Genomic DNA, 12052 nt, shown 5'->3' with positions numbered 1-12052 from the left:
GTTCTTCAAACAATCCTGCAGAGGTCAGGGTTTCTTTTGTTCTCAAAATGCTATTAAAACAATGGGGCGGTCTGTTAAACCCCCAAAGAAGTCAATATTTGTTTAGGCTTTTGTGAGACAACCATTATTCACCCGGACAACTTTTACACAGCCGACCAGAGTGGTTGACCGTATTTACCTGAATCCTTAAAATACAATACCAATATACCAAGAAATATAGCAATGCTGACTACCATGGAAACAAACAACATCACATGACTTATTTCCACTTAGGTGCCTAGGGGACTTGGCGAGTTTAAAGGTCTGTTAGTCTTTGTTCTTTGTTCTGTCAGAGCACACACAGATCCACAGAGCACAGAAGTAAGGAGGTAAGGAGGCAGTGGTGAGGGCTCGATTTCCCCAGATTGCTCCTAAAATGAACCATTAGCAGGTGAAGCCCTTTTTGGCATGAGAGTGCAGCACCCTAAAACTACACCCATTACTCTGCCACACAGTGCCCAGCCATTATGTGCTTTGAGAGGATACCCATGTCGATGGCTGTGTGTGAGTGTCCCTACGTTTCTGAGAGAATGTGTGTGTGTGTGTGTGTGTGTGTGTGTGTGTATATGTCAGTGCATGCATCTGATATGGGGCCGTATGCACTGTGTATCCTACAACTGCAGTGTACTGTGAGGACCAAACGTCTCCATGATGAAACAATGCTAAAACAGCTTTTATTCTGAAGGTTAAGGTTTGGGTTAGTGTATGGGCCTAGTAGTATAATGCTAGAATTGTATGCTGGAAAATACCTTATAATGTATTTAATGTGCAATAGTAATATAATTTTGTGTGTGTGTGTGTGCGTGTGTGTGTGTGTGTGTGTGTGTGCGCATGTGTGCATGTTCATTAGCACCTCGTCTGCCCCCAGCCGGCCGCTGCTGCAGTAATTGATAATTAAAGAGCAATAACACAGCAGTCAATGCAATCTCTCTGCAGGAGCTTCTCTCTCTCTCTTTCTCTCTCTCTCTCTCTCTTTCTCTCTCTCTCTCTCTCACACACACACACACACACACACACACTCACTCACATACACACACACTGCTGAAAGCATACATTCATATACAAATATTCACACATTACATATATATGCAGTCACACACACACATGCACACAGAAGGACACAGACTCAAGCCTTGCGTTTGTTGGGGGGAGGGACAAGCCTGATGTGTTAATGAAACAGAGCTCAGACCAGACAAAAGAAGAGCCACCAGCCACCCACCCACCCGCCTGCCCACACACACACACACACACACACACACACACACACTCACACACACACACTCATGGCATGTACTTACTATGAGAATCTCATTAGGCATTTCTATACACATTCTTTTTTGTGAACATTCATGGTCAACTGTGTATTATATGCTGCAGTGTACTCTTGAAATAGCTATTACTACACATACACTAATAGTTTAGTTCTTGATAGGTCGTATTGTTTAATAAAAATGTCATTGTACATATGTAGATTTGTTATTATTTTTTGAAAGAATATATCCTTGTCTAACGTGTTAGTGACTATATTCATAATCACTATGTCTAAACAAGTGCAGTGATATTTCATACGGGCACGTTTACGGGACGCTGAAACAGTGCCGCAGTCTGAGACGACGGCCTAGGAAAAACGTGACCGCATCCAGATGAAGGCTGCCAGCTGCGCGCGCGGGCGAGCCGTGCGCACGAGCGCTTCGTCACATGTCCTGCCAACCTGACTTGGCGCGGAGCTTTTCAGAACATTTCTCACAAGGCCGTACACAAAGCCAAAGAGTTTTAAGTCCACCTTGCTTATCTTTCACGAACACCAGCCGTTTTTAAGTTGACAGTACTACACAATTTTAGAGCATGATTTTAGATGAGGGGGGAAATGAAGACACCGCGTGCATGTAAAATTGCTTTTGTTAAGAGAAAATCGTTTCTAATGGGATCCTGGCAAATCTCGAATGCTTGTTTTAGTAACTTCGGTAAGTTTACCAAAAACTGATTTAGGTAAAGTCTTTGAGTGGTTGTTGCATGAATTTCGTATTTTCCCCTAATCCAGTATTCGCACGAAAGCTCTCCATTTTTAAGCAATACGGCGTTAGCAATGAGGCGTTGATTCACGTACGTTATGCAACGAAGCTATTTACTGGTTAATAATGGATAACCCTTTCAAGACGGAGTTTGGTGCCGCACTCTGCAGCCTCCACGTGCGACAACAGGTAAACAAGTGAGAACGAAGCGGCTTTAACAAAGGCAAGGGGCGTGGTCCTTGTGCACGTGGCCGAGCAGGTGCGTCACGCGCTGGAATCGGAACGCCTCGAGGTTGTCGCCTCTGTTACCGAGAGCAAGCAATAGGTCTGTTGCATAACAACACAGCAGGGTTTGCTGTTTCACTTTGAAAAAGAATAGTCATGTTTCTGTCGTCGCCCAATTACAGGCTGAGGTCGCACCAACTAGAATGGTTTTTTTGTCTTTAATCTTTTTTTTTTTTGTCTTTAATAGTTTTTATTAAAAATTTACTCACATTTTGTTTGTTTTGTCACCCACTGTTACAGATTGAACCTTTTTGATTAAAACACCTTTTTTCAGGAATAGAAATGCAAAAAAAACATAGAAATCAAAAGTTCTACATGATCAAGAAAAACGAGGCTTTTTAGACCCTAGAATAGTAACTGACTAATGTAGCAGCGAGAAATTGACATTCGGTGCATCACGAAACTTCAGATTAAGGACAATGCTTTTAATTTGATTGGGTCTCTTTAGGGACTATGCATTTAATATCTGATGCTACTACATGTAGTTCTGATGCACGTCCCACGTCTGCTCCTCAGACAGGCCTAATAGCTGGATCCGAAACTGTGGCTTACTCACGATCCTGAACTTATCTAAATGTCTTATTGTGAACAGAATTCTTCAAAGTAGCGACACTATGTCACGCATGACGGCTCTTTACTGTTCGACACACGATTGCATCGCTTAAACAATGTAAGGGCGTTTCACACTAGTTTATTTCCGGCCACAGGATTGCTTGTTCTACGAGTTCGGGATGTTTGCTCAAAGGTGAATGTTTCAGTCCCCGGAACCGTCCAGGAACCGTTCTGTGGTCCACGCGCCGCAGCGCGTGAGGTTGCGTGTTTGGTACATTTGGAGCGTGGATACTTAGTTTGATCGTGTCCCTTCTTTTTCCAAATTGCGTATTGGAGAGGAAATGGTTGCGGTGTGTTTCGTGTACACTAGGCGTATTACAGCCCCATGTCACCAATAGCAAATTTAAACGCGTTCATAGGACTGGAGCAAAGTTGCTGTAAACTCGCCTTAGTGGAGGGAGCGCGTGAACTGAAAACGTTGCGAAAAACGTGTATAAGAACATTGTAATAACTGCTCCTAGATTGTGTGTCCTCCTTCATGGGGAAGTGAAAAGTGCTTCGTTGCCTCTTCACTCTATATGGTGCGGGACACACACACACAAACACTGACATATGTAGTTTTATGTTTTACATGTTATTTACATATTCGCCACCCGTTCTAAGCTATAAATCAAACCAAATCTGCACTCAGAAACGTGACATGTGGAATTGCATCTTTTCTGTGTGAAAGTAAACAAGAGATGACCCCTCCCTCAAACGAATCTAGAACGGTTCTGGACTCAACTAATCGGGACCAGTTTGATCAAGTGCGGGTGGTCAGACTAAGCTTGCCACATGCTAACTGACTAGGTAACTTGTTTTTAAGAGTTTTTAAATTATTTGATGTGAAAACAACTGAATGTAGGTGGATGTATATGATTACAGAGGGAATTCTGGGAAAAAAAACAATACAGTTTTGGACAAAGCTTTTGACTACGTCAAGACTTGTGAATATGGTCCCAGATCAGTGTAGCAACTGTTATCATGAATCGTGCTACCTTGTGGTTTACTGCTAAAGCAAATGTTTTTATTGGTTACAAATCCACTACCAAAATGCAGGCTACCTTATAGACATTTTCTTAATTCCCTGTTGTTATATTTCAGAGCTACCCATAGTGACTGACATGTTTTAAGTGTGCATAAGTGTAGCTTTTTAACAGTAACCTTTAAAGCCCTCTCAGATGTTGGCAGTTGGCTTTGTAATGTTTACAGAATGAGCACTACATGTACAAGCCAAGAAGCCAAACGAACCAAAGTGAATGAAAGAAAATATTGTAGATCAACATTCACACAGACACATGCGCGCACACACACACACACACGTACAGCACAGTGGTGCACTGGATCCTTGGCCTGTCTTGTTCTTCCAATGATTAATGTGTGTATTTGTTTGTCCTGGATCATTGTAGATGGAGCTCCCTTCTCCCGATCCCACTGTCTCCTCAGTGCTGCGAGACCACCAGCACACACGCAAGCCGAGGTGGTCTGTGTGGAAAGATGCCACTGATCCCACACTAAGAAGCCAATCAAAGTGGCGAGTCCATCCGCCCTGAAGGGGGCCGTGTCGGATTTCACAGCTTCTTTTCTGATTGGTGGCGGTCCGGGCCACGATTCCCACCCTGCTCACACCCCTAGGACCTGCAGAAATGCAGCAGGATCGGAGGCTTTGCCAAGGCAACCACTGTGGATGGTAGTGTGGAGATTAGAGGACGGCCCACAGCCCTGCAGCAGGAACGCTGAGAACGAGGAGCTCCGGGTTTATCACACAACTTCCACCTTTGGTCGTCCCCTGCGCCGCCCCAAGAAGTACGGCTTCCTCTCGAGTCCTCCCCATGTTTCTACCTGCCTGAGGGGTTTTTCCATGCCACTGTTGCCTCCATTTCCACGCCACTATTGCCCCCCCCCGTTTCCATGCCAATGCCGTCTCTGTTTCCATGCCAATGCTGCCTCTGGCTTGCTCATTAGGGGTCTGGACCCAAGCATTTGTAATGCTGCTTTGTGACAACGTGCGTTGTGAAAAGCGGTGTATAAATAAATGTGACTTTCCCTTTGATCGCTCCTGGCTCTCAGAACACCTGTAGAAGTTTCTCCACTGCTTTGTTCCAGCGTGCTGGCAGCGTGGCCAGCCGACAGCGTGGGGTATTAATGCGTGCGGCTGCTGTCCTGCCGCTCTAAACACTGACAGAAAGCGCCTGGCGTTCCCACCGTGTTTGGTTGGGCTGTGCCGCGTGTGTGTGTGTACGTGTGCAGTAAACTTAGCCCTGTCAAAACCAAAAATCCAACAGTGTTGAATTAGTTACATTCAGAGTTCGTATGACAGTGTAGCACTGTGTGTGTGCGTGCGGGTGCGGGCGCATGCTCGTGTGTGTGTGTGTGTGTGTGTGTGTGTGACAGCATGAGCCATCAGCAGAGACATGTATGTGTTGCTGTGTTGTTTTCTCTAGGGCTGTGTGACATTTCCACGCAGGGACACACAGGGCCGGTGTGGATAGAGAAGGAGCCCAGCAGCTGTTTACAGTTTACTACCCCAGCCACTCCCTACCTGCACCTCCCTTGCTCTCCGTCTCCTTCTACATGTGTGTGTGTGTGTGTGTGTGTGTGTGTGTGTGTGTGTGTGTGTGTGTGTGTGTGTGTGTGCAGCACTAACTCAACTGTGGAAGAAGACAAAGGAAAAAAAGCTTTCACTCCCTCTGACAGGTTTCAGGAAATCACATTTAAAGACCAGCGGGTCTTTGCAGTGGGGCTACAGGAATCTCCCAATTTACACTCTCTCTCTCTCTCTCTCTCTCTCTCTCTCTCTCTCTCTCTCTCTCTCTCTCTCTCTCTCTCTCTCTCTCTCTCTCTCTCTCTCTCTCTCTTTCCTCTCACACTCGCCTCCATTCCTTCCTCTTTTCCTTTGTTATCTTTTAAAAATACACTTAATAACCTATTAACGTTTGCTTAACCTTGCTGGCATGTAGGCAATTACTTCCTGAATATTCAGATATACACATATAGCTGAGTGAAATTACATACATTAATGTATAAGAGGTTAAAATAAATTTGCTATGATTTGTAATAACAATTTGTATAATTGTTTATAATATCTTTTTTTAATATTTGTATTACATTCTAGTCTTGGCTGTTGGCTATAGAATACAATAGAATATTCTAGAACACAGCTGACAAGTTAAAAGGATGAGCGTCAATGCAAGTGATCGTTGACTCTAGAGAGTCGCCAACAGCCACCATCTCACACAAGCTGTTCAGTGGAGCGTCTGGCTTTGCTGGCGTTTGTTCGCTCGGCAAGGCGGGAGTTTCGCTTTCTGGATTTCTGAGAGCCCTGCGACACAGTGTTCCCTGTCTGGGATCGCCACGGGGGCTCTGCGCTCCATTTCGTGTGGTGATATAAAAAAATTTATCAGAAGGAATTGTGGTAAAATTTGAGAATTTATGATGTACTGAATTATTTCAAATAATTATGGTGATTGAATCAAATTGTTATGAGGTCAGAGAGTTACGCCATCCGTGAAAACAGGCTAGGTAGGGGTTGACCTTGTTTATTTATGACCAAATATGGATATGGTTAGAAGAATCTGTGAAGCAAGCTGATTTTGGTTTTGGAGAAAATGTCTGTAGGTGAAAGGATCAGGGGATCATTTGTAAGGCATGGAGTGTGTGTGTGTGTGTGTGTGTGTGTGTGTGTGTGTGTGTGTGTGAGGTAGAGTGTATATGTGTATATCTGTGTGCCCGGAGGCTGAACACGACTGTAATTCCCTTAATATGAGAGGCTTGGTCACGCCAGCATTGTTACTGTAGACAGATTGCTTGGCATGAGTGCAAGACGGTCATCAGAATCCCAGAACACCAACAATCTTTCACACTCTGCCATCATTTTCTTGTGTTCACTCATAAACACATACATGCAGTCTATGTCTTGATAAAATCATACACACAGTCTCATTCACTCTTGCACACTTGCTCATGCACAGAAATACGTGTGTGTGTGTGTGTGTGTGTGTGTGTGTGTGTGTGTGTGTGTGTGTGTGTGTGTGTGTGTGTGAGATAGGGAATGAGACTGGGGGAGGGAGAGGGAGATTCTGCAGTCTGGTGGCTTCCTCCATTCACCGCCCACCCATTTCTCTCTCTCATCTCTCTCTTGCCCTTTCTCTCTCTCCCTCCTTGTCTCTCTCTCCCTCTCTCTCTCTCTCTCTCTCTCTCTCTACACTCCCCCCATCTCTACCCCCTCTCTCCCTCCCCCTCTGCACTGGGACAGATTTTCTTTGTTTTCCTCTTGAATCATTGGTACTAAACTGGTACATGCTCATTCTTTTTGTCTCTTCGTTTTTAGTGAGGGGAACGTGGGTGGGAGGTGAGGTTGCTGAACACACACACACACACACACACACACACACACACACACACACACACACACACACACACACACACACACACACACACACACACACACACACACAGTGGCATTGCTGCTGACAGCTACAAAACAGTTGTGCTGTGGTGCGTGGCCTTTGTTCAGGGAGGTGGATGCAGGCTGGATGCTCTTGTCATTCCCAATTCATGTTAGTCTTTTGCTCTCTGACTTTCTCTGCGTGCGTCTCTCTCTGAATTATTAGTTTTATTTATTGTGTATTGTTCTAGCTTGTGCAGGCGTTTAGGTTATCTTCCTCAGCCTGCGTCTTTCTCTGTGTGTGTCTCTGTTTCTCTCCCAAACACACACACACACACACACAAAGGAAATAATCTATCCTATTAAGTTATTGTCACAGTCATGTTCAGAGGGAGGGTTATGAACCTCCAATTCTTCAGTCAGAGCTGACACTCACTCATTATACTTCACTCGTTTTCCCACCATCCGTCCATCTCTCCATCCCTCCGTTTCTGAGGGTTGTGGTGTAATATGCAGTGGCAGACAGAGTGTTCACCAGGGAGCTTCTCAAACGGAAATTAGCCATTTCATATCCATGCTGAGTGACAGCTGTGTCTCCCAGTGCTCAGCACCCTCCCACACACGCGCACACACACACACACACACACACGCACACACACACACATTCCCCTGGGAGAATAAATCTGCAATCAACTAGGCCTAAAAATAGTTCAGTCTCTCTCTCCATCAAACCCCTCTCTCTCCATTTCTCCCTCTTTCTCTCTCTCTTTCTCTTTCCTTCCATATCTTTTTCTTCACTGAAGGTTAAACCAAATTGTATGTTAATTTCATCTGCCTATTGCAGTGCTGATGGCTGGATGACAGACGGGTTAACGCAGATGAGCTATTGCTCCATTCCTGGATGTTTAATGATGTAATCTAACTTACTGGGACTGATTGCTAATTTTGTCATTTGTGGTTCATCTGGCTGTATTACGTGTCTTTCACTGTCACTTATTATAAACTGAAGGGCATCTCAAAGTCCAGAAGCCCTCCAGTGCAACATAAATATGGTGGTCTTCTTTAGAATTGCTTCTTGGCAGTGTATTTTCATCTGGACACAAACTATAACGCTTGTTTTAACCACCCTGATATCTCTGGTCATGTAGCACCCACATCTCTCACACACACCTCTCACACACCTCACACACACACCTCACACACACACACACACAAACACACACCTCTCACACACACACCTCACACACACACCTCTCACACACACATCTCACACACACTTTACATACACCTCTCACACACCTCACACACACACTTTACATGCACCTCTCACACACCTCACACACACACCTCTCACACACATACCTCACACATACTTTACATGCACCTCTCACACACCTCACACACACACACACATACACACACCTCACACACACCTCACACACCTCTCACACACTTTACATGCACCTCTCACACACCTCACACACACACATCTCACACACACTTTACATGCACCTCTCACACACACCTCTCACATACACCTCACACACACACCTCACACACACCTCTCACACACCTCTCACACACACCTCTCACACACCTCACACACACTTCACACACACACCTCTCACACACCTCTCACACACACTTTACATACACCTCTCACACACCTCACACACACCTCTCTCTCTCTCACACACACACACACCTCTCACACACACACCTCACACACCTCTCACACACACTTTACATGCACCTCTCATACACCTCACACACACACACACACCTCACACACACACCTCACACACACACACATCTCACACACACTTTACATGCACCTCTCACACACCTCTCACACACCTCTCACACACTCTTCTTCTCTTACAGCTAGACTGCTCAGACTCTTCCTCCATCAGACTCCTTGACTCCCACTAACTGGCTAAAAATGAACAAACACAGCATTCCATTTAACACGCTGCGTTCTTAAATTAACACTCTGGCTGTCGTATGCTATAAATATATCTTAAATCGTCACATATGGTACAGTATGTTCTTTGCACACCCACTCAGTGACGTGTACTGCTCAGTGTTATATGTTATCAGTATTTTCATATCTACTGACTATACTTATGTTCTTCTTTTGTGTTCCGTCTTGGTCCAGTAGGATCGTTTGTTTCATTTCACCATATATCTGTATATTGCAGAAATGACAATGAAAAGACTCTTGACCCTTGACCTCGTGACCTTGGTGCTGCTGATGGCAACAGGCAGTGACATCACGTTCCATGACTTCCGCAGAATACTGACAGACCAACTGGGTTTTGATGTTTTCAGATGGGAGCTGTATTTTATTATTCCCAATATGGTCAACTGGGAATCATAAAGTCATTTAATTACCAGTACATGTATATTAAGCTGTTTTCTCAATTACTCAGTAACTGCTGTCAGTCATTTAATAATAACATTATTTTTGAGAGTATCAAAACAGCAGCTTTTCAAATGTGTTTTTCAACCTCACTTTTGTAAACCTTTAATGTAAACTTTATGTAAACCTCCATGTATAATGAAAATACACTGATGATTACACAGTTCATTGTTACACTATTAATCAGTGTGTTACACTACAAGTAACAGTACAGTTACATTGTACCAGTGGGGATGTAATATGTTGTGTTTCCTATCCCTCCATACCTATCTACCCACATGTTTATTTTTTTATTTGTTTAACTTTTTTATTTAGAAATGCTGCCAAGAATGCTGACTATTAAAACAGAACATTTCAGTTTCTGAAATGCTGCCATGCCAGTTTCCAGCCGCTGTGTTTATGTCTTTAATTGCCAGCTGTGATTGGGGTTGGGCTGTGGAAGGTCTACGGTGGTGCAGACCCACTCACAGGACCTGTCGGGGTCATGGCCACGCCCCCACACTGCCACCCTCTCTAATGATTGGCTCATAACGAACCAGCTGAAGGAGCCTCGGTGAACAGGAGCAGATAATGCACCAGCACGGCTGGAGGAACAATCTAATTTGGTCATTAGACAGAATGTGTGTGTGTGTGTGTGTGTGTGTGTGTGTGTGTGTGTGTGTGTGCGTGTGTGTGTGTGTGTGCGTGTGTGTGTGTGTGTGTGTGTGTACGTGAGTGTAGGAGAGTGGGCAAATAGAAAGAGGGAGAGAGAGAGAGATGGAGAGAGGAAACGAGACAGATATAAAGAGTGAGGGATGCTGGGATATCGATGGTGGACGGTTGGGCTCCTGACCTTCTCATGCTTTAATAGCCTTCTCTTGGGATAAAGGTCGTTTTATTATGTTATGGAAAAGTGTATGTGTGTGTGTGTGTGTGTGTGTGTGTGTGTTTGTGTTGTCATATATTTTTTCAAGCTGAAGCACACACACACACGCACATATATATATATATATATATATATATATATATATATATATATATATATATATATATGTGCGTGTGTGTATTATATATTATTGTATATATTATATTATTGTATTATTGTATATATTGCATATAAACTGTATATTCACATTTTCAATTTCACATAAATGTTTACATTTGTTACATCATACTAAAGAGAAAATATGATATTGTAATAAAGAGATATCCATGTTTAAATACAGCTGATGACAGAAACTCACCAATATACCCCCCGATATACCTCCTACATGTTTTTCTACACAGTGTTAATGGGTGATTTAGTGGGTTAACTGTCCCGCACTTCAAGTGTCATTGTGCACTTTCAGTTTCCAGCCTGCATGCTACTGTGTTACAGTTTTTATTGGTTGTTTTGACGCTGCCGTCGACTCAAATTCACATTTTTCAAAACAGTTAACACAGAAACCTAAACAGTGACACAGTGTTCAAAATTACACATTTTGTTTGCAAAAGGCCAAACCTGTGTCAAAACCTTTAAAATATGCAACAAAAGCAAATTTAGCCTTCAAACATCTCACATTTGACACAAGTGTATAAATACCTCCAATCAATCATTACACATTGGGCAACAAAATACAAAATAAAGCACTCATGTGTGAATCAGTGACCGTTGCTTGTCATTGTAGTCTATATGTGACTGTATGTAGTCAAATTTACCCTCTAGCAAAAAAAAAGCATCCAAAATCAGATATGCTTTGATGCAAATTTTATTAATTAAATGCTTAATTTTTTTAGACTGTGGCTGACAAATGAAATATTCCAACAGAGAAATACATGGAAATAAAAATAAAATCCATTACTGTGTAAGAAATTATGAAAAAACACAGAATTTTACAGTAAACAACAAAAAACTATAGTAGGTCTATACTATAAGAGTATAAGCGATAGCCACAAGTGATAGTCTTCTGTCTCTTCTAGTCTCCTCTTTCTTGAAGCCTGGGCCACAAGGCCTCATCCACATCGCATTCGATATTCTCTCGTGCAATGCACCGAGGGAAAAATCGTCTAGCATGCCTGATCCATCCTTGACATGCCTCTGCATCTATATCTTGGGCAGCAGCAGTCATTGCATTGAGCAAGGCCATCTGTTCATAGGGTCGGTGATCATATACCTTCCATCTCCATGCACTAAAGAATTCCTCTATGGGATTTAAAAACGGAGAGTATGGAGGAAGAAATTGTACCATCATCCGACAGTGCACTGCAAACCACTCATTCACAATACGAGAGTGGTGGAACGCCACATTGTCCCAGATAATCACGAACCGTGGCATGCCAGGCCTCAACAGGCCTCGC

General features: G+C 43.5%; 1 long non-coding RNA gene across 1 annotated transcript; it reads left to right on the top strand.

The window, feature by feature from the left end:
- The first annotated feature begins 2942 nt into the window (after positions 1–2942).
- LOC143521935 (uncharacterized) lies at positions 2943–10123 on the top strand. The gene is made up of 3 exons (XR_013132872.1): positions 2943–3737; positions 4337–4733; positions 9516–10123. It is a non-coding gene; the product is annotated as an uncharacterized LOC143521935 (long non-coding RNA).
- Positions 10124–12052: the final 1929 nt, after the last annotated feature.

The sequence above is a fragment of the Brachyhypopomus gauderio genome, chromosome 8 (genome assembly GCF_052324685.1).
Source record: "Brachyhypopomus gauderio isolate BG-103 chromosome 8, BGAUD_0.2, whole genome shotgun sequence".
NCBI classification, from domain to species: domain Eukaryota; kingdom Metazoa; phylum Chordata; class Actinopteri; order Gymnotiformes; family Hypopomidae; genus Brachyhypopomus; species Brachyhypopomus gauderio.
This window is presented reverse-complemented; position numbering and strand designations above follow the sequence as displayed.